Source organism: Sapajus apella, unplaced genomic scaffold, assembly GCF_009761245.1.
Source record: "Sapajus apella isolate SASKATOON/1434 unplaced genomic scaffold, GSC_monkey_1.0 scaffold89, whole genome shotgun sequence".
Classification (NCBI taxonomy): domain Eukaryota; kingdom Metazoa; phylum Chordata; class Mammalia; order Primates; family Cebidae; genus Sapajus; species Sapajus apella.
Window position 1 is genome coordinate 5,669,470 of NW_022437029.1, and position 22,999 is coordinate 5,692,468.

The 22,999-nt window shown below is 40.0% G+C and overlaps 1 protein-coding gene across 2 annotated transcripts in view; it reads left to right on the forward strand.

The window, feature by feature from the left end:
* IL1R1 (interleukin 1 receptor type 1) overlaps window positions 1–22,999 on the forward strand; it is a 143,527-nt gene that overhangs the window by 33,844 nt on the left and 86,684 nt on the right. Inside the window, exon 1 of one of the 2 annotated variants that reach the window (XM_032255540.1) lies at window positions 5,135–5,250. The exons of the other annotated variant lie outside the window; for it this stretch is intronic. The gene's annotated coding sequence lies outside the window, so the exon portion shown is untranslated. Of the gene's footprint in view, window positions 1–5,134; window positions 5,251–22,999 lie in introns of those variants that run through there. 2 annotated transcript variants of the gene reach the window in all.

The following is a 22,999-nucleotide window of genomic DNA, read 5'->3' on the forward strand; positions in this document are numbered from 1 at the left end:
TGCTCTGTTTCTGCTTGGAGTAGGGGGTCCTCCCCTAAAGGGCTGTGGCCTTTCTGCCAGCCAGGCAGGCCTCAATTCTGATGGAAGAGGGCATGTGAGGACAGGGTCTGAGAGTACACAGCGTGCTGGCCTGCTCTGTGGCTGGGGTCCCTGGGCGACTGCAGGCTGAGGATTCTCAACAGCAAGGAATGCTGAGTCAAGGGGATAAACAGCTGCTTCTTTCTGAGAAGCCAGAGTGATTGCTGAGTCATGCCACTCTTGGCTGACGTGTGTACAGCCTGCCCTGGGCTTTGAGTCCGAGCGTAACCAGCTCTGCTTTTTATCTTCTCTTTCCCAACCCCTTCTCTTCTTCGGGAATCATTTACCAGATGTGTGGCTTGAGTGTCCATTCCTGCAGCATAAATGCTCTGCAGTAAGGCTCCAGAAGGCTGTGTTTGTGTTGGACTTCTCTAGATGATGCCTTTGAACTGTGTCTTTCTGCTACTGCCTAGCTGCATCCTTGCTCTCAGGGAAAGAGCTCCATTTTTTCTGCAAATGTGTGATTAAAGTCATACATGGTCAATATTCCAAACTTTCTATCAGTTCTTAGCATCCCCAAGAGGAAGCCTGGCTAATAATGGTGTAGATAGAGCAACGGGGCTGTGTGGATTCTGACTTTCTTTGGGGAATCTCTGAGCTGGGAGAGTCTGGTGACATGACTTTCATGTGCCATGTTTTAGTCATAACACCCTGAAGCAAGAGCTGTAGGGTTTAATGCCTTATAGAGTGGCTTGTTTCTAACTGATAGGACTGATTGCCTGTCATGAGGGTGGGCCTTTTTATTGGACTTATTAAGAGACAACAGGCTAGGTGCATGCAGCCCAGAGTGAATAGAGCAACTTTGAGCCACCCATGGACATGGAGAGCGGAGTGGAAGGAATGATGAGGCCATAGAAGGCCCTCCTGCTCTAGGGTACCTCTCTTCCCTGGTCTCATGCCCTCATTTCATGGTTGGGGACGGGAGGAGGTAATAGGAGCAGGAGTGGGTGCACTTGGGAAGAAGAGGGTGTATTTCTGGGAAGCCTCATGTAATGTGAATGTGTGGTACAGAGGGCCTCAAGGAAAGTCACAGCGACTTTGGTAAGGGGCAGAGATCACGAACATGGGTACTGCTGATAGTGGGGCTGACATGACACCACCTGCTCCCACGCCCCTCCCTGTTCTGGAGCTTGTTTGAGTGATGGTCTGAGCCCTCACCCTGTCAGTGCTTCACAGTTTCTCCCAACTTCTCAGTGATGTTGCATCTGCTTTCTAAAGCATGTTAAATGTGCACTTTCCCTCTGTCTCCACTGCCATAGCTCAGAGCCCCTTCAGCAAAACCCAGGGACTGTTGTTCCAGCTACTCACTGGTCTCCCTGCCTCTACTTTCTCCTGCTCCAACCCTCTCCCAGATTCCCAGACAGAGCATCTTTCTGAAGCACAGATCCCTCCTGACAGAGTCTTCTGTGGGAGAAACGATTAACCCTTTATCAAGCATGATCCCCGAGCCTTTGTCCCCGGCTCCTAGTCCCCGCTTAAGAAACACATTGGACTGCATATATGGGGAGGGGGAGCACTGCAGGGAGCACCTGGAGGCTTCGTAACCAGTGGCACCTCACTTGTGCCACACTGCCCAGCTGCTCCGGGTGAGCCAGCACACTGTGGTTGAGCAATGCGAGCCCAGAGGCAAAGTCCAACGTGCTTTGCAGGACATGGAGGCATTTTCCAAACTCACCAAGACTTACCTTTCAACACTCTATTTTCTTTTTTTTTTGCAGTGGCCACCGCCGTCCCCCTACCTCGTACCTTTCCCGGAGCACCGTCTGCTTTTTTCCTTGCATGTCTTGCACTAACTGCTGGCCTCTGCCATGTGCTTCCTCCCCATTTCTTGTGCAGCGCAGCCCCTTCTGACTTTTCAGTCCCCATCCAGCTGTGAAGGCTTCCTTCACCCCTCGCGTGCTTTGTGTGCTTGTTTATTACAGTGCTTATCAGGTCTTATTTTATTTTCTCAATCTGATTTTAAAAAATCAACTTCTTTTGTTCTAATTAAGAAACACGAAAATGCACCCATTTTAAGTGTGCCATTTGATTAATTTTGAAAAATGTATATGCCTGTTTGGGAAATGCCTCTATGTCCTGCATGTATACCTGTGTACTAACCACGGCAGGCAAGATTTAGCCTGTTTTTAAGCCCTCCAAAGATTCTCTCGTGCTCATTCCTGGTCAGTCCCCCTCACCCCAGTCCTACAAAATCATTGGTCTAATTTCTATCATCATCATTTGTTGGTCTTTCCTGCAGCTTCCTATACATGGAGCATAGAGTGCGTGCTTGTGTGTTTCTAGCTTCTTGCACTCGGAATGATGTTTTGGGATCCATCCACGTTGTGTGCACCAGTAGAGCATCCTTTTCCTGATGAGCACTATTCCATTGTGTGACTGTGTCACAATTGGTTTGCCAGTTCTCCTGCAGCTGGGCACTTTCCAGTTTTGGGCTGTTATCCTTAAGCCTCCTCTGCGGTACAGCTGTTTCATGGGCAGATATTTTTATTTCTCTTGAGTAGATAACTAGGAACAGAACTACTGAGTCCAAGGCGTATGTTTAGTTTTATATAAAAGTTTGATATAAAAGTGCCAGCATTTCCCTTGAGTGGCTGCAGCATTGCACATTCTCCCCAGCAGCACAGAGAGCTCTGGTTGCTCCAAGTCTTTGTCAACATTTGTTCTTATTCATTTTCTAAATTTTAGCCCTTCTGGTAGGTATGCAGTGCTAGCTTGTTGCATTAATTTACATTCCCCCTTATCATACTGTGTTTTAATTGCATGCTTAAGAGTTATTCTCACCCGTTAGAATTCAGTGTGGGGAAACTGAATTCACTTTTGCTGGTTGAATGAACACAGTCTTAATGTCACATGGTCCCTTTCCTCACTCCACTTACAAGCAAATAGGGATGGCTGCGCACGGTGGCTCATGCCTGTAATCCCAGCACTTCGGGAGGCGGAGGTGGGCAGATCATCTGAGGTAAGCAGATCAGCCTGGCCAACATGGTAAAACCCTGTCTCTACTAAAAATACAAAAAATAAGCTGGGCCTGGTTGCAGGCACCTCTAATCCCAGCGACTTGGGAGGCTGAGGAAAGAGAATCACTTGAACCAGGAGGCGGATGTTGTAGTGAGCAGAGATCGTACCACTCCAGCCTGAGAAACACAGCAAGACTCCATCTCCAAAAAAAAAAAAAAAAAAATCAAACAAGGACATCCTGGACAGATGATGCATTGATGACAGGTGCAGGTGGGGTGACTAACCCTCCCGGTGTGCCCAGGCCTGAGGAATCTCAGGCTGCAGGCTGCAGGACATTCAATGCTAAAACTCGGACAGTCTTGGGCGAACTAGGATGGTTGGTCATCCAGGGAAGGTTAGGGGCCAGCATGAAGATAGTAGGGTGACATTTAGTCATAATTATGATTTTCTTTATCTATAATTGATCTTAGCTTGTGAATCCCTACTTCTGCTTATGGTAGAAAAATTCAGTCTTCCCAGCTGGTATGGTTTGGCTGTGTCCCCACCCAAATCTTACCTTGAATTCTAATAATCCCCATGTGTTAAGGACAAGGCCAGGTGGAGATATTTTAATCAAGGGGGCAGTCTGCCCCATACTGTTCTCATGGTAGTGAATAAGTCTGAGATGTGATGGTTTTATAAAGAGCAGTTCCCCCACACACACTCTTGCCTGCAGCCGTGTAAAACGTGACATTGCTCCTCATTTACCTTCCGCCATGATTGTGAGCTCTCCTTAGCCATGTGGAACTGCGAGTCAATTAAACTTCTTTCCTTTATAAATTACCCAGTCTTGGTTATGTCTTTATTAGCAGTGTGAGAACAGACTAATGTACCAGCTCAAGGTCACTCAGGTTCACTTGGTCCTATACATGGTTACTCAAGGGTTTGAAAGAGCTCAAGATTCTCTACCTCGCCCCTTCTCCTCTCTTCTCTTAGTGCTGCCAACACTAGGAGCTGCCCAGTGACATGGACCTGGTCACTGCACCTTGTGCTGTTGATTTCTGTGTGTCCTGCCTTGTTCCTGGTCCCATGGGGTGCATGCTTTGTAGGAGTAGCCCAGGAACTTCCAAAACCCTTCTGTAGCTTGCTGGGGTGATTTCAACCTTGAGAGCTTTCCTCAGGCCCATCTTCCTAGGTATCCCTCTCTCTCCCCGACCCACCTCCAACTATCTTGCAGCCCATCCAGAGGCTCCATCGTGGAGGTAGGCTTCAATCCGAGGTCTGTAGTCTCTTTGGCTTGAGTCTGGAAATCAACACAGTTTCCTCCTTGTCACATGCCCCCTACTCCCCGACTTCCATTTCCACTCTAACCCTATTCATCTTCCCTCAGTATTCATTGTGTTATGTGCTGGTTCAAATGTGTACTTCCGAACAGGAACTCTCTGGTTTATGACATAACCTTATGCACCAGGCTCTTGATATATAAGGATATGTTCTAGAGTTCCAACACAAAAGAGGCAAAATAAAACCAAAACTCTTCTCTCTCCAGTGGCAGACTGAAAAGTCAATGTTTTTAGGATTCACATTTTGAAACTCGGCTTGGTGGCTCTGCTGGTTTCTCTACACCATCCTGCACCTGCTCTCCTGTAAGGGCTGTGCCCGGGGAGTGCAGCCTGGTGCTCAGTGTCAGGGCCACAGGCATAGGGGAGGATGGAGGAGAGAGGTGGCTCTGGAGTGAGGTTAGAAGGCTTCCTGGAGATGTGTGACCAGAGATGGACTTTAAAAGGCAAACTTGGGCTAAGGGGGTGCAGGAGCTAGAAACCCCTTCCACAGAAGAAACCTGTCAGGAATCAAAGCACAAAGCTGGCTGTGCCTGGTGTCAGCCCCGGATAAGTATTCTGACTGCAGGGGAGGACGTGACTGCAGGGCAGATAAGATGGAAGGGCAGCTGGGGAGTTCCCTGGGAGGTTCATCTCATACCTCCCATTGGCTTCTGCAAGCCCAGGTGGGTGCCAAGTTTGGCCGCCTCCTCCAGACCTGGTCTCCTATTTACAGCACACCCCTCCTGGACAAAGCATTTTTCCTCAGGCTTCGCTATCCATGGAGGAGGTGTGATTTCTCTGTTCCCAGAAAAGGAGACTGGGACCTAACCAAGGCAAGCCATTTGCTTCAGACTGCAGAGCAAAGCATTCTGTCACTCCACAAATATTTGTCGAGTGCACCCTCGTGTGTCAGGTAGGTGCACCTCGAACATTTGCTTCGTAAAAATCTGTAAGGAGTTTTATGTTCAGCATTTCACTGAGAAGAAGTGCTGGCCTAATTACCAGCAATAATTGTCGATAAGTTAAAACCTCATTGAAGGCTCCTAAAAAAATCAGTGTGTGTGTGTGTGTGTGTGTGTGTGTGTGTAACATTCATTACTGCAAACTGGAATGGAATGGGGCTGGAAGGTGGCCCAGAAGCAAGGCTCAGAGCCTGGAGCTGCTGACCTCTGGGGACACTGCAGTCCTGGCCGGGCCTACTTCTCTCTTCTCCCATATCTGGAAAATGAAAGTAGCCCTGTGTCTCCACAGACCTGGCCCAAGACTCCACTCATTGGCAGCTCTTCACTTGTATCTTTTCACGGGGAAAATGGGAGGTGACACCCAGTTTAAGGAAAATTCCAAGGCATTTGTCTTGACCAAGGTGAAAGATGATGACAGTGGCCAGAGGACTTCCAAAGCTCCTTTTCAGCTGCTCGAGCCAACGAGTGTAAGGTTTTAAAGGGCCCTCCCTGGCTTCCCTGGGCCTGTAGTTTATGACCATGTCATTTCCAGAGTCGGAAGGCCCAGAGTTGGGCCCAGGGAATTGTTGCTGCTTGTAGGGTGTTTGAAGAGATAGAAAGCCAGGGTACGGTTCCCTGAACCTCCAAGCAAAAATCAATTTCCAGAAGGGGTTCCTTTACTCTCAGGACATTGAATAACAACAAGAACTACCACTGACGGGTCATTTAGTGCCAGGCCCCGTGCTGGAGACTGTGAACACCTGTGTTGACCACTGCCTCATGACACTCATGAAGATATACCATGGCTGTCTTTATTTTCTAGGTGGGAATCTCAGGCATGAGGGTTGGAGTGGCTTGGGGAGGGTATATAACTAAGAGGCAGCTCTTATTTATTTTTATTACGTTTAGAGATTAAGATACACATTCTTTTTCAAGAGAGGCATGCAACTGACAAAAGGGATTAAAAATGAAATAAGCATAAGGTTATGCAAATTGATCTTATGTAAAAGAAAAAAAACCAAGATATTTGAAGACTAGGGTATCAATATCTGTTATATCATGATTTTTAAATGATGCCACCAAGAGTACTTCAGAGCTCCAAAGCTGAAATATATCTATACACACACACACACACACACACGCACACACACACACACGCACACAAAGTAAGGAATATTTATTGCTAAAACCTCAAAAAATAAGAAGTATGTAAAGGAAGAAATAAAAGCTCCCTCTTCTCTCTTCCCCTATGATTCTAATATATACATAAAATGTATATCTCTATCTGTAACTCAGTTTGCCTTTTTACCTAAATCAAGTGATATGATATATGTCATTCCCTGACAGTTTCCTCTGTTAACAACATCTAATGTACGTCTTTGCATGGCACTGTATACAGAGCATACTTTCTTGAAAAAATCACTTGCCTGCCATTTTATTCTTGAATAAATCACTTGCATGGCATTTTATTATAAGGTTGTGTCAAAATTTATTTACTCAGTTCTCTATTGATGGCTTTTTCCTATGGCTTTTAGCTGAAAGTATCAGAAAATGGCCCAAACTGACTTAAACAGATTTACTGTCCCATGTAACTGAAGTTTAAAGGAAGAGTGACTTCTGGGTGGGTTCCATATTACTGGCATAATATTTGGCATTTTCCTCTATGTCCCCTCCTCTGTGTGTTGGTTTCGTTTGAAGATTATTTCCCTTTATGGTGGCAAATTGGTTTTTGTAGCGGCGCCAGGCTTTACAGCCTCTTGTCAAAGAAGATGGAGAAATGCCATGCCTTAATGTGCCAAGAAGCAGGCGTGAGTTCACCCTGGTTGAGCCCCAGGGTGCAGGTGTCTTCTCCTAGACCAGTGGCTGCCAAGGGCCATCTTCTGAGGAAGCACCTGGACCATACGCCCTCCACAACGAGCCCTTAGAATTGGTCCCTATTTTTCAAAATTGCAAATACTGTTAGTGGTGGCTCAGCCCTTTAATCCCAGAACTTTGGGAGGTTGAGGTGGGCAGATCACCTGAGGTCAGGAGTTTGAAACCAGCCTGGCCAACATGGCAAAACCCTGTCTCTACTAAAAATAGAACAACAACAAAAAAATTAGCTGTGTGTGCCTGTAATCCCAGCTACTTGGGAGGCTGAGGCAGGAGATTTGCTTGAACCCAGGAGGTGGAGGTTGCAGTGACCCGAGATTGTGCCATAGTACTCCAGCCTGGGCAACAGAGCAAGACTCTGTCTCAAAAAATAAAAATAAAAAAAATCCTTGTACTTTATATATAGCACGTTTATTTAGGCAATTATCTGTTTACGATAAACTAGAAATAATGCTAGTAGGCCAAATAGAATATAGGTTTTTAATTTTTGACACTTTATACTCAAAACAGATTTTAACAGTTTACACTTACAATAGATGTGCCTGATGCCTTATACCTCTTACTGGAATATTAGAATTTTTTTAGTCTTTCCCAAAATATGATGTTTTTCTTATCTTAATTTACATTTCTTTGGTTATTAGTAATCTTGAACGTATTTTTCATGTTTATTGGCTGTGCTTTTTGTTTCTTCTTTCTTTTTTCTTCTGTGGACTGTTTATTCCTGTCTACCACAATATTCTCTCCTGGATTTGTGAGAATTGTTTATTTATTATAAACATTAAACCTTGATTGATAATATATGTTGCAAATATATTTCCCTAAGTTTCCATTTATTTGCCAAAACCCAGTTTTTTTTCCAAGTTGTCTTTTTTATGCAAAAGTTTTTCGCTTTTGTGTAGCTGAAACTATGAGATATTTTCCAGCAGCACCTCTGAGTTTAGTGTCATGCTGAGAAGTTCTTCCTGTCTTGGGAAGGTGTGTTCACAGCCCACTGACTGCATGCGCTTTCCAGCCGCTTCTGGAGCTTGAGCTGAGTCAAATGTAAACAGTTCCTGAGGCGGTGGGTATAGACATTCCCTTTCTCCTTGGGTCTGGAATATCACCATGCCTTTTCCCTGTCCTCATTTTCTTAATGTTTTCATTTAATCCAGGCATTATGTGCCAGGGATCAACTATTTGCAAAACTCAGGAAAAGGTGGATTCCCAAGGCTCCACTTCTGATGCAGTAGGTCTGGGGCTAAAGCTGTGAGAAACAAGTGTCAGCACTTATACATTACATACATACTTGATGAGAGTTCAGGGCACAAAAAGTCCAGTAGGCAAAGTGCTGACTCTGAAAAAAGCTGGGATGGAGAGGCCATGACCCCGCAAAATGGAATAGGAACAAGGATTTAATAATTTGCCTCTGAAGCAACTCAGTGACGAGTTCCTTCCTTCCCTTCTCTCCTCAACTTCCAATTTAGAGGAGACTGATGATTGACAGGGAAGCATTGGTGCCTCCTCAGAAGCCTGGGTGCCTCCTCCAAGGCCTTAGTCACCTCTTACTCTGCATTTTCACAGAACCTCAGTGAACTCACTTAAACCTCTGAGTACACGAGAGCCACCCTCAGGGCTCTTTCTTGGATGCCAAATAGCTAAAATATTACCCTTAAACAACCTACATCTGAATTCCTCTTGCCTTTCCAAGGTAGGAGAAAATACCATACTCATTTAACAGCTACCATTTATAGTCAACAAATCTCTAGGCTCAAAGAAGAGAGGAGGCAAAAAGCAACCCTACCTTATACAGTTAAAAAAAAAAAATCTCCTTTTATAGGGTTTCATTCACTCTTTTTAAAAACACCCTAAAATGTATGTCAACAATGCCTCTCTTTTGCAATGAGAGAATGGAGAAGCAAACAGGTCGAGGGGCTGATTCCAACTGAATGTCTCAGTAGCTCAGTCCCAAGGAGCTCTGCCCCAGTAGTGCCACTTCGAATCCCATGTTCTTTTCATCTTGTCACTGAGGACCAGCACATGGCCTCTAGCTTTGCAATATAACTTAAGATCTACTCCTTGGGTTTAGTTTTGGCACCTCTCAAAGAAGGTCAAATATTAAGAAATTTTCTAGCTGTTTTAGTGATCTGTTGCTGTGTAACAACCTCTTCCCCATCCCCAATCTAGTAAAATAACAACCAGCTTCTCTTTTCTCATGGTTCTGTGGGCAGTTCTGCTCCGCGTCATGTGGTCTGGGGCTGCAGTCCTGTGGATGCTGCCCTGGGCCGATGAGGTTCCATACGGTGTTTTCAGATGTCTGGTGCTTTGGTGAGACAGCGGGGAGGCTGGACTCAGATGGCATCCTACAAAGACCGGCCTCTCTGCCCATGTTGTCTCCGGGCCTCTCCACATGGTCTTTCTGCATTCTCTCCAACAGAGTGGCCTATCCATTACATAGTAGTTCAGGGCTCCTAAAAGTGTAGACATGGAAGCTGCTCAACCTTTCTGAGGTGCTGGCCCTGAGCTGGCCTCACATCCCTTCCTCTGCCTCCTCTGGGTAAAGCAGCAGCACCAAATTCAAGATGAGAGGAAAATGAACTCCCTCTCTCAAAGGCGAGAGTGACAAAGAATTTGCAGTCCCCTTTAATCCACTATTATGTCCAATCAGGAGCACCCATTTTCTCGTTGACCTTCTGCTAAGTGAGAAAAGGTAGGAGTTTTCACAATGGTTTTTAGTAAAGTAAAACAATACAGGAAGAGATTTTGCTGTCATTTAAAACATGGCCTGCTCCAGATGGAGGACCTTTTGATGATTTTTATTTTCTTCTTTACTAAACATTTCTGCATTTTATGAAATTTTTGGTCCATCATTTTTATAATCAGAAAAGCAATACCATTTCATTAAATATATACATTTAATTCATTAAATATCTAACTCATTGAATATATATTTTCATTGTATTTGTGTAAATGTGTGTTTACAAATAAATGTGTGTGTGTATTCTTTACACATTTTTCTCTTGTCTTCTGAGTTGGACCTTGGCAAAGTCAGGGTGACACCTGGATTACCTTGTGTTAACTTTAATCAGTTATGTGACATCCATGGGATTGGCAAGTAAAACAGGCTATTGGTGGTGAGAGTCTGAAAAATGACTTCTAAACACCCTTCCAGACACCATAACTTCAATTCTCTGACCTCATTCAATCCAGATCAACACCTCTTTACCAAGTTTCTCTGTTAATCAGTTTGCACAGGAAACTGTTTCCATTCAACACCTAAGTAAGATGAGCATGTTGTGCCACTGGCTGTGTGTAGACATAGTGGGCACTGAGAAAATCTAGGGATCCTACCATTAGGAGCTTGGGAGCTGGCGGGGAGCCATGGTGATGCATAAAATTATAACAAGTGCTAAAAGAACACAGCTAAAAGAGGGATAAACTTTAAACGTTAAAGAGGTGAGTACAGTCATTTGAAAAAAAAATTCACCTCTTTCCAAGGAGATTAGATTTCCACTTTAGAGTTTTTCATACAAACACACATATTTTGAATTCTTGATCTCAGAACCCCATTGCATATATTGCATGCAACTGGTTTGCAAATTTTTGGTGCACAACCACCGCACGCTTTCCTGATTGTCTACTGCAGTTCTTAGAAATGTCCAGGAAGCCCAGATGACAGAAGTTAATTTCTTCCCAGGGAATGTAAAGCATACCTTGGCAGATATGAAAAGACAGGCTAAAGACTGAAGATTTCACTGGGAGTGGCTTTGAGGACCCATTTAAATTTGTAGCAGCAAATGGGTGGCACGATTGGCTTTAAGATGATCAATCTATTGGCAATGTGTCATAGAGCTTCCCAGCTGAGCCCGGGGGGGATCAATGGTGCACACATGAAACTTATTACAGACTAATTTCAAGTGGTATTGTACTGCTTCATGTGTGATACAAGAAGTTTATGACTCTTCCGTTTCTCCCTTGTTGGTCTTTGTGTTATTATTGCTGCCCATTTTTCTTCTATATATGTTATAAGACCCACAATACATTTTTAATTTTGCTTCAGACAGTTATGTTTTAAAATGTTTTAAATAATAAAAATATCTTACATATGTATCCATGTAGATACCATTTCTATTGTTTTGTATTTTCTTGTGTAGATTCTTCTTTCCATTTGGTATAATTTTCTTTTTATCTGGAGGGCTTTCTTCAACATTTCTTGTAGTGCAGGTCTGCTGGTGACAAATTATTTCGGTTTATAGATGTTTGAAAATGACTTCATTTTGTCTTCATTTCTGAAAGATATTTTTGCTGGATAAATTTTTATAGGTCTAGAATTATTTCTTTTAGTACTTTAAAGATACTGATCTGGGGTCTTTTGGCTTGATTGTATCTAATGAGAAATCTGCAGTCATTCTTTTTTCTTTTTTTTATTGCTGTTTTCTGGCAGTTTTTAAGATTTTCTTTTTAGCATGGATTATAAACATTTAATTATGATATATCTTAGTATAGACATCTTCATATTTTTTGTATTAGGGCTTGTTGCCCTTCTTGGATCTGTGGGTTTATAGTTACTATATTTAGGGGGGTTTTAGCCATTATTTATTCAATTTTTTTTTCTATCAGTTCCTCTCTCACAATACCCCCTTTGGGGACTTCCATTACACATATATTTGGATGTTTTACATTGTTCTACAATTTATTAATGCCCTGCTCATTTATTTAATCTTCTTTTCTTACTGCTTAATTTTGAGTACTTTCTATTTCTATGTCTTGAGGTTTACTAATGTTTTCTTTCTTTCTTTTTTTTTTTTTGAGAGGAAGTCTCACTCTGTCACCCAGGCTGGAGTGCAGTGGGGTCATCTCAGCTTACTGCAACCTCTGCCTCCTGGATTCAAGCAAGTCTTGTATCTCGCCCTCCCAAGTAGCTGGGATTACAGGTGCCTGCCACCACACTGGGCTAATTTTTGTATTTTTAGTTGAGATAGGGTTTCGCCATTTTGGCCAGGCTAGTCTTGAACTCCTGACCTCAGGTGATTACCCACCTCGGTCTCCCAAAGTGCTGGGATTATAGGTGTGAGCCACAGTACCCAGCTGAAGTTTACTGATCTTTTATTTTGTAATGTGAATTTGCCATTAATACAATCTAATGTGTTTTCTTAAATTTAAGATATAGATGATTTTATCTCAATTAGTTATTTTATCATTAAAAAATCTCTTTTATGTCTCTGTTCAACATGTTCAATCTTTTCTCTAGCATCTTAACCATATGTAATAGTCATCATAAATGTTTCATGTCCTTGCTTAATTTTGTGTGCTGTGTTATTTCTGGATCAGTTTTGATTGATTCATTTTTCTCCTCCTATAGGTTATATTTTCCTGCTTTTTTGCATGTTTGGTAATTTTTTATTGGGTTGTAGGCATTGTGAGTCTGACATTCGGGTTAGACCTAGCATATATAGAACATTCCACACAAGAACAGTGAAATACACATTTTTATCAACTGCAAATGGAATGTTCTCCAGGCTTGACCTGAAGATATATAAGTGATCACTAAGCACAGGCTTGACCATATGTAAAGACATAAAACAATGCTTAATACACTTTTAAAAAAAGAGAGAGAGAAATCATACAAAGTATGTTCTCTGATCACAATAAAATAAAACTAGATATCAAGAGAAGAAAATTTAGGAAAGTCACAAATATGTGAAAATTAAACAATATACTCTTAAATATCAAATGGGTCAAAGAAGAAATTAAAATAGAGACTAAGAATACTGTAAGATTAAAGAAAATGAAAGCACTATACATCAACTTATGGGATGCAGCTAAAGCCGTATATAGAGAAAAAATTAGACAACTAAATGACTGTATTACAAAAGAAGATCTTAAATGATATATAATTCCACTCTAATAAACTAAAAAAGAAGAGCATACTAAATGCCAAATAGCAGAAGGAAGTACATAATTAAAATCAAAGTAGAAATAGATAAAATGGGGAATAGAAAAAAATAGAGAAAATCAACAAACCAAAGGAATGTAGGTTCTCTTCTCTGAAAAAATAAACGAAACTGGCAAACTATTTATTAGACTGATCAAAAATAGAAAGAGAGATGACTCATATAACTTAAATCAGGAATTAAAGAGGGGACTTTACAGAAATAAGAAGGATTATAAGGAAATACTATGAGAAAATTGTATGCCAACTAATTAAATGGCCTTGTTGAAAGGAACAAATTCCTAGAAAGACACTACCAAAACTGGATCAAGAAGAAATAGATAATCTGAGCGGGACTATAATAAATAAAGACACTGAATTAGTAGTCAGAAAACTTCCCCCAGCACCGCCCACCCCCCAACAAAGCCCATGCCCAGATGGCTTCGTTGGTGAATTCCACCAAACATTTAAAAAAAGATGAGCAGTAATCCTTCAAAAAACTATTTCAAAAAGTGGAAAAGGAAGGGACACTTGCCAACTCATTCTAGGAAGCCAGTATTACCCTGGCACCAACATCAGATGAAAACATCATATGAAAAGTAAAATAAAGACCAATATCCCTGATGAATATGAACATACAAATCCTCAGCAAAACCTTGGACATGAAATAGAGCAGCTAACAAAGAATTGTACACCATGACCAAGTGGAATTTATCCTAAGAATGCAACATTATTTCAACATTCAAAAATCAATGAATGTAATGCAACATGTTAATAGAATAAAGGACTGAATTGTATAATCATCTCAACAGACGCAGGCGAAATGTCTGACAAAATCTAACAGCCTTTCAAGATAACAACAACAATCAACAGAGTAAGAATAGAAGAGCACTTTCTTAACCTGATAATGGGGATCCAAAAAGCCCCACAGCTAACATTATCCTTAAGAATCAAAGACCAATAGCTTTCTCCCTGTGATTAGGAAGAAGAGCAGGATTTTTACTCCCACCACTTCTATTCCACATTGTGCTGGGAATGCTAGCTAGGGAAATTCAGTCAGAAGAAATAAAAGGAATTCATATTGAAAAAAATGAGTTGTATTCTCAAATGACCTTATCCTGTATATCGAAAATTCTAAGGAATCCACTAAAATCTATTAAACTACTAAACAAGGTCAGTAAGTTTGCAAGACACAAGATCAATATATGAAAATCAATTGTATTTTATATATTAGCAATGAAAAAATTGAAAATAAAATTAAGAAAACAATTCTACTTAACATAGCTTCAAAAAGAATAAAATAGTATAAACTTAAGAAGTGTGAGACATGTACACTAAAAGTATAAAACACTATTGAAAGAAATTTAAAAATAGCTAAATTAATTGAAAGACATCCATGTTCATGAATCAGAGGACTTAATTTTTTTAAAGATGACAGTACTCCCCAAATGTATCCCAGATTTGTCACAATCCTTATGAATATCCAAATTGCCTTTATTGCAGAAATTGAGAAGCTGCTGATAAAATCCACAAGGAAATGCAAAGGATTGAGAATATCCAAAACAATCTTGAAAAACAGCAAAGTTCAATTACTTACACTCCCCATTTTAAAACTTACTACAAAGCAACAGCAATCAAGACAGTAGGGTTTTCTCAGAGTATAAATATAAAAGTCAATAAAAATAGAATTGAGAGTTCAGAAATATGCCCTTACATTTATGGTCAATTGATTTCAACAAAGATGCCAGCAATTCAGTGGAGGAAAGAATAGTCTTCTTAACAAAAGGCTCTGGAACATCTGGATATCCACATGCAAAGAAAAAAATTTGCATCTCTATCTCATACTATACACAAAAATTAGCTCAAAAGCAATAATAGAACTAAATGTATGATCTGAAACTGCAAAACTCTTAAAAGAAAACATAAATAAAAATCTTTGTGACCTTGAATTGGCAATGGTTCCTTAAGTATACAGCACCAGAGAGCAAGCAACAACAACAAAAATAGATGATTGCACTTCACCAAAATTTAATCCTTTCATGTGTTAAAGTACCCTCTCATGAAAACAAAAATATAGCCCATGGAATGGGATAAAATATTTGTAAATTATCTGATAATGAAATTGTATCCACACTATACACAAATTTCTGATAAGTTAACAATAAAAAGACAACCCACTTAAAAAGTGGGCAAAAGATTTGAATGAATATTTCTCCAAAGGAGATATATAGGTGATCACTAAGCACATTAAAAGATGCTCAACATTACCAGTCATTGGGAAATGCAAGGCAAAACATAGTAAGATACCATCCACTAGAATGATGGAATGAAAGAGGCCAGAAATAATAAATGTTAATGAGGACACAGAGAAATTGGTACACTCATTTATTGCTGGAAGGAATGTAAAATGGTACAGCTACTTTTAAAATAGTTTGTGGTTCTTTGAAATGTTCAACATAGAGTTGCCATATGACTCAGCATTTCCACTCCTAGGTATCAACGTGACATAATTAACACCACAAAATTTGTGTACCAATGTTCATAGCAACATTATTCAAAATAGCCAAAACATAGAAACAACCCACATATCCATTAATGGATGAATGGACTAACAATATGTGCTATATCCACATAATGAAATATTGTTTAGCCATGGAAACGAGTAAATTACTACCTATACATAGTACAACATAGACGAACCTTGAAATCATTATGCTAAGTGAGAGAAGTTAGTTACAGAAGCCCATACATTGTATACTTCCATTTATAAGGAATGTTTAGAATAAGCAAATTTATAGAATCAGAAAGTAGTGTAGAGATTGCCAGGGGCTGGAAGAAAGGGGAATGAAGAGTCATTGCTAATGGGTATGAAGTTTCTTTTGGAGGTGACGAAAATGCTCTGAAAGTGGACAGTGGTGATGGGTTCACAGCTCTATGAAAATACGAAAACTATTGAATTGTACACTTTTAAAAGGAAGAATTTTATGGTGTGTGAATGACATCTCAATAAAATTCTCATTAAAATAAGAATATATGAGAGTATTTTTAAGTGCAGAGATTTTTCAAGTGCTGTAGAAATATGCTCAATTAATTGTAACCAGCTAAGGGAGCCTGGGGTGGGAAGAGCTTGAACCACACCCAATGGCCTGTATCTGGTGCTCTGCCAAGATCCATGGAGATAATCTTCCAACCTGCAATGCACCAGGGCATCTACCTGTCTGGCTCCACAGTGATTTCAGGCATTGCTCTACAAATAATCAAGTTTTCATCATAGAGTACGAATGAGGATTGAGTTAGACTAACTGCACAAGGGACTGGAAACAACAGCTCCTTCCCCGTCCTTGGGTCAGGGGTTTGAAAGGCACCTCATCTATCAGTGAGTATCCAGCTTCCTGACAAAAAAAGGGGGGCTGGGGATCCCCCTATCCCCACCCCTTAGAAGCCCAAGGCAAATTAGGCCTGAATGGTGACTTCAGGCTGATAATGGATTTGGGCTTAATGGTTGGGGCAGCTCCAGGGGCTTCCTCTCTTGATTATCTTGGTGGCTGTGAGATGAACTAGTCAGTCATCAGTCATCATTATCAATGGCCCATTTTCCTGGGATGCTTTGGAAGAATGAAAGAGAGTAAAAACAGTTCTACCTTTAAAGAAGTTAAAATGTGAGTTACAGAGCGTTTTTGTTTAGTGTTTATCAAATGTCAGCCTGCCTCAGAATACCTGGAGGGCACAGATTCCTAGGTCCCACCTCTGGAGCTGCCAATCAGTGGATGTGGGCAAGTAACTTAACACCTTGGCTTTCACTTCCAGGTTTTCTTCATTTCCTCCTCCTCCCTTTCCTTCTTCAAATGTTTTTCTGTTTCTTCTTAGCTTTATAACTGTTTTTGTTTCTGCTTCCCTTGCTATACATTGCCTTAAGTACCTTTTAAATCTAATCTTTTAGTTTAATATTATTTCTGGAGATATGTTTTCCATGTGGTCCATTTTGTTAGAAAAACACAAGAGAAAAAAAATTGCTGATATCTTCTCAAAAAGTATTATCTTGTTTGTCTTAAAGCCAAGGATTATCTTGTTTCTAAAGCCAAGGACGTGTAGTGCATCTTGGAATGTTTTGGATTGAAGTGGGACAACTGCTTTCTTTATTTCTTTCAAACATTATTAATTTACTTGATATAAGAACTTCAGAACCAGTGTAAAGTAAAAGTAGTTTCTTAGGAAGAGTGCCATGATAATTCCATGCACTCATCATGAAGTAGGTGATAACGGAAGTGTTGGTTTTCTTGATTTTTCTTATTCCACCTGTTCTGTCAAAAAAACAAAACAACGAAGCAAACAGACGCCCTGGAGACAGCAAGTCCTATTGTGCAGTAGTATTTCTCTTTCTCTCTCTTTTTAAGTGCTTTAAGCAAGCATGCCATCAGCAGAGCTGTCTTCACTGAGATGTTGCTGGGAGATGTCGTCAACCGTTGTTTGGACAGTGCAAATGACAGCTGATGGCCTTGCTGTGAGGCTGTCTGGCTGGATACTTTCAGAGATGAGTGTTTTAAAAAGTTTTCTAATCACTAGCCATGTTAGGAAACTGGAGCTTTGTGTATGAAGAACAACTTCCTCTCAGGGACTGCACTCAAAGCTGAGGTTTGGACCTCAGCCAAGAACAATGTCAAAAACATCAGGATTCCTGGTCATGAACAAGAACAATGAACAAGATTCATGTCAAGATTCCTGGTCATGAACAAGAACAATGTCAAAAACATCAGGATTCCTGGTCATGAGGACCAGAGGGGGCCACTCTCACGGGATGGTAAGCTTCTGTAGGGCCGGCACGTGACTTTGCACACCTGATGCTCCCCAGAAAAGGATTTTCTGCACCCAGCAGCAAGTGCTGACTGATTTCCTGAGGACACCTAGTCCTACTCCAAACTCCAAGAAGTTCTAGGGCCACATCAGGAAAATGAGACTCATCCCCTGACTCATTTCCACTCTTCAGAGGACACTTTCTTTGAGTGGGTGTTTGGAAAAAAAAGATGGAAGATAGATGTAAACTCTCCTACCCATCAGCTAATGACTCGTACTGACAGTGTCTAAAATAGCACTTTTTTTCCCTTTTGGGTAGCTACCTTCTCCCCAAAGTGCTGAGGTATTTCTGGGTGAGGGAATATTACTCCCTTGTGTGTAATGCTACTAGTTCCCTTTCATAAAGTAGCTGGAAGGTCTGAGCTGCTCTTGACACAAGCAGATATGGGCACTTCCATCCTGGGGCTCCTCTGGTCTGACATCTGATGACACACTTAGGCATTTTCCTCAAGTATCTAAAACTATAGTTAGTAGGTACTTAGAAACACTTACAAGCTGTGCTAACGCTTTTTAAAAGTGGAAGTATCAATATGTGCTTTAGCTAAATGTTTATTTTGGTTTTGCCCTGCTATTTAGCTCTGTGGGCTTAACCAAGGCCTCGTCGCAACTCTGAATCTCTCGCAACACTCAATCTCAATTTTCTTGTTTGCAAAACTAGGACATAGCAGTTATAACGTGAAGCGCAAATGAGAAAGGCCATACAAAAACCTTAACCTGAAAAATCCATTAAAATGAAGCTCAGTTAAACTAAAGACAGCCCTTTGATGTCTTTTGTGCATCTTCTCCTTGATTCCCAGGAATTCTGGAAAAAGAGGCATTTGTTCTAAATGCGGAAATGCAGCAAAATAATGATTCTTCTGGTACCATGCTAGAGCTTTTTTGAATAGCTGGCGTGGTGGTCTGGCTTGACACAATCAATAATGAAAATAAATATCAACAGTGTACAGCCTTGTGATATTAGAGGCTACCCAGAATCAACTGACAGTAGTAAAAATCCTGGTTGAGAAATTATCCCCAAAGATGATACGATTTTATCGTCCTGTACAAAGTTAACCAGTCTTACATATAATATGGATCCTTCCAAACTTTTAAATGAAGTATAATGTATATACAGGACAGTGTACTTATCATGGGCAACTAAAGAATTTTCACAAAATCACATTTTGTGAATATGCTATGATTTATTAATACATCGAACTGCTAATGAACATTTGAGTAGTCTCTAGTTTTTGGTTAATAAATACAGGGCTGCTATGAGTTTTCTTGTGCATACACTTTGGTTGACATTTCTTTTTTCTTTTTTTTTTTTTTTGAGACAGAGTCTCACTCTGTCACCAGTGCCAGGCTGGAGTGCAGTGGCGCAACCTCGGCTCACTGCAACCTCCACCTCCTAGGTTCAGGCAATTCTCCTGCCTCAGCATCCCGAGTAGCTGGGATTACAGGCATGCGCCACCATGCCCAGCTAATGTTTTATATTTTTAGTAGAGACGGGGTTTCACCATGTTGACCAGGATGGTCTCAATCTCTTGACCTCGTGATCCACCTGCCTCGGCCTCCCAAAGTGCTGGGATTACAGGCTTGAGCCACTGCGCCCAGCTTTGGTTGACATTTCTACGATTTTCTGTTGGTCATACACCTGGGAGTGAAATTACTGAGTCATAAGATATGTATTTGTTCCTCAGCAGTAGTTACTGCCACACAGCATGGTTCTACTAATATGTAATTCCAGTGGGAATGTTTGAGATTTCCAGTTGCTGGAAGGCTTTACCAACATTTAACATTTCCCCTTCTTAATTTTCACCATTCTGGTAACAGTGTCCTGAAATCTCGTGCTTGCTTTAATTGAATTTCCCCGATGGCTAGTGAAGTTGAACACTTTTTCAAATATTTATTGGCTATTTAAATATTTTCTTTTGTTAAGGATCTGTTCAATCTTTTGTTTATATTTCTAGTGGGTTATCTGGATTTTTCTTACTGATTTGCAGTGGTTTTTAATGCCTTCTGGGTAAGAACACTTTGTCAGCAATATCTATTACAAATACCTGCTTCAACTCTGTGGATTGCATTTCATTTCCTTAATGGTGTCTTTGGAGGAACACGCTTTGATTTATAAATAGTCTTTCTTTGATGATTAGAATATTTTGTGTCTGTTTTACAACTATTTGCCTATTCCAAAGTCATGAAGATTTTCTTCTATGCTTTTCTTTTAAGGCTTTATTGTTTTACTTTTCACATTTAGATCTGCAGTCCAAAAATTAAGATTTGCATATGTATTAAGTAGTGGCTCAAGGTTCAATTTTCATTTCTCCATTTGCCTATCCAAATGATTCAGTGCCATTTAGAGAAATGAATACTCTTTTCTCTCTTTACTTCAGTGTCATGCTGGGCATAAATCAGGTAACCATGTATGTATGAGTCTTTTTCTGAACTATTTATTCTATTACATTGGTCACTTGGTATAAATTTTCACTGAAATGCTCTCCTAATTACTATAGCCCTAAAATAAGATGATATCTGGTAGGCTTAAGTCTTTATTATTCCTCAAGATTGCCATAGCTATTCTTTGCAGTTTACATTTGCAGGTGAATTTTGAAATCACCTGTCAATTCTTACAAAATACCAACAGTGATTTTGATTGGGATTGCAATTAATTTACAAATTCAATTTGGGAAAAACTGACTTCTTTACAATATCGAATCTTTCAATTATTGAACATGCTACACTATATATCTCCGTTTATAAGATATTCTTTAACTTCTCTTGGTAATTTTTATAATTTTTCAGTGTGGAGAACTTACATGTTTTTTATATTTTCAGAGGAATCACTGGCAGCAATAGCATTATTTTTAGGTGGTTACTATTTTTAGTGTGATTGTAGATGATATAATTTTTGAAACATTTCATTTATGACTTGTTTGTTGATTGAAATAAAGGTGATTTTTACATTGACATTTTATTCACTGACACTGTTAAACTCACTTACTGATTTTAATAATCTGTACAAGTTTGTGAATATTCCAGAACAAACATACCATCTGCAAATAATGAAATTAATTTTTGAAGGGTGGTTTCGCTGGGTAAGAATCCTTGATTGACAGTTTAGCTTTCTTTAGGTGCTTAGAATATGTCGTTCCAATGCCTTTTGGCCTCCATACTTTCTTGTGAGAATTCAGTTGCTAATCACATCATTGTATTAGCATGTGATGGGTCATTTTTTCTCAAGCTGCTCTCAGGATCTTTTCTTTATCACTGGCTTTTAACAATTTGATTATGATTTGCCCAAGTGTGGCCTTCTTTGTGATTATTCTTTGTTGGGTTGTGTTGAGCTTGTTGAATATGTAAATTAATATTTTTCACTATTTGAAAAGTTGTCAGTCATTATTCCTTCAAATATTTTTTTACCCCTCTCTCCCCGTCCTTTCCTTCTGGGATTTTAATTACATATATTTTGGTAGCTTAATATTATTTCACAAGTTTCCAGGGGCTCTGTTTATTTTTCCACAGTCCTTTTTTCTTTGTGATCTTTCAACTGTGTACTCACTAGTTCTTTCTTGTTCTATCACTAATCTGCTCTGGGTATCACCTTGTAAATTTTAAAATTCTAACGATTGTTCTTTCTAGCTGTTTTTAAACATTATATAGCTTCCTGTTCTCTGTCAAAGATTTTATATTTGTTCACTCATCAATATCTTACTCACGCATACATAGTTACCTGATTTATGCCCAACATAACACTGAAATGAAGAGAGAAAAGAGTATTCATTTCTCTAAATGGCACTGAATCATTTGGATAGTTAAATGGAGAAATGAAAATTGAACCTTCAGCCATGTTTCTTTTACTTTTTTGAGCATATTGATATATGACATCTGGACCTACTCAGAGTCACCTACATTTTTGAAGCCCATTTTTTTTTAAGATGTAGAATTCTAGTTTTGCAATTATTTTCCACTCACATGTTAAATATGTGATAGATGTATCTCAGAGATATTGTGAATTTGCTTCCAAACCACCGCAATAAATTAAATATTGCAATAAAGCAAGTCACAATTTTCTTTTGGTTAACCATTGCATGTAAAAGTTATGTTTACACTATACTGTAGTTTATTAAATGTACAGTAGCTTTATATTTAAAAAACAATGTACATATCTTAATTAAAAATACTTTTCACTTAAAAATGCTAACAATTATCTGAGGCTTCAGTAAGTTGTAACCTTTTTGCTAGTGGGAGGTCTACCCTTGATGCTGATGACGCTGACTGACCAGGGCGGTGGCTGCAGAAGGTTGGGATAGCTGTGGCAATTTCTTAAAATAAGACAACAATTAACCATGCCACAGCAATCAACTCTTCTCGAAAGATTTCTGTGTAGCATGTGATGATATTTGATAACATTTTACCCAAAGTAGAACTTATTTCAAGACTGGAGTCAGTGCTTTCAAACCCTGACATTGCCTCCTCAATTTAGTTTAGGTAATATTCAGAATCCTTTTGATATGGTTTAGCTCTGTATACCCACCCAAATCTCAAGTCAAATTGTAATTCCCACACATCAGGGGAGGGACCTGGTGGGAAGTGACTGGATCATGGGAGCTGTTCTCATGATAGTGAGTGTGAGTTCTCATGAGATTTGATGATTTTAAAATGTGGCATGTTCCCCCTTGCTCTCTCTCTCTCACCTGCCACCATGTAAGATGTGCCTTTCTTCTTCTTCACCTTCTGCTGGAGCGGCTTCCTGAAGCCACTCCAGCCATGCAGAACTGTTGGTCAATCAAACCTCTTTTCTTCATAAATTACTCAGTTTCAGGTGGTTCTTTCTAGCAGTGTGAAAATGGACTCATACACCTTTGTTATCATTTCAATAATGTTCACAGCATCTTCACCAGGAGTGGATTCCATGTCAAGAAATCACTTTCTTTGCTCAATCATAAGAAACAACTGCTCATTTATCCAAATTTTGCCATGAGATTGCAGCAATTGATTCTACCTTCAGGCTCCACTTTTAATTCTAGTTCTTTTGCTATTTTCACAATGTCTGCAGTGACTTTCTCTACTAAAGTCTTGAACCCCTTAAAGTCATCCAAGAGCGTTGG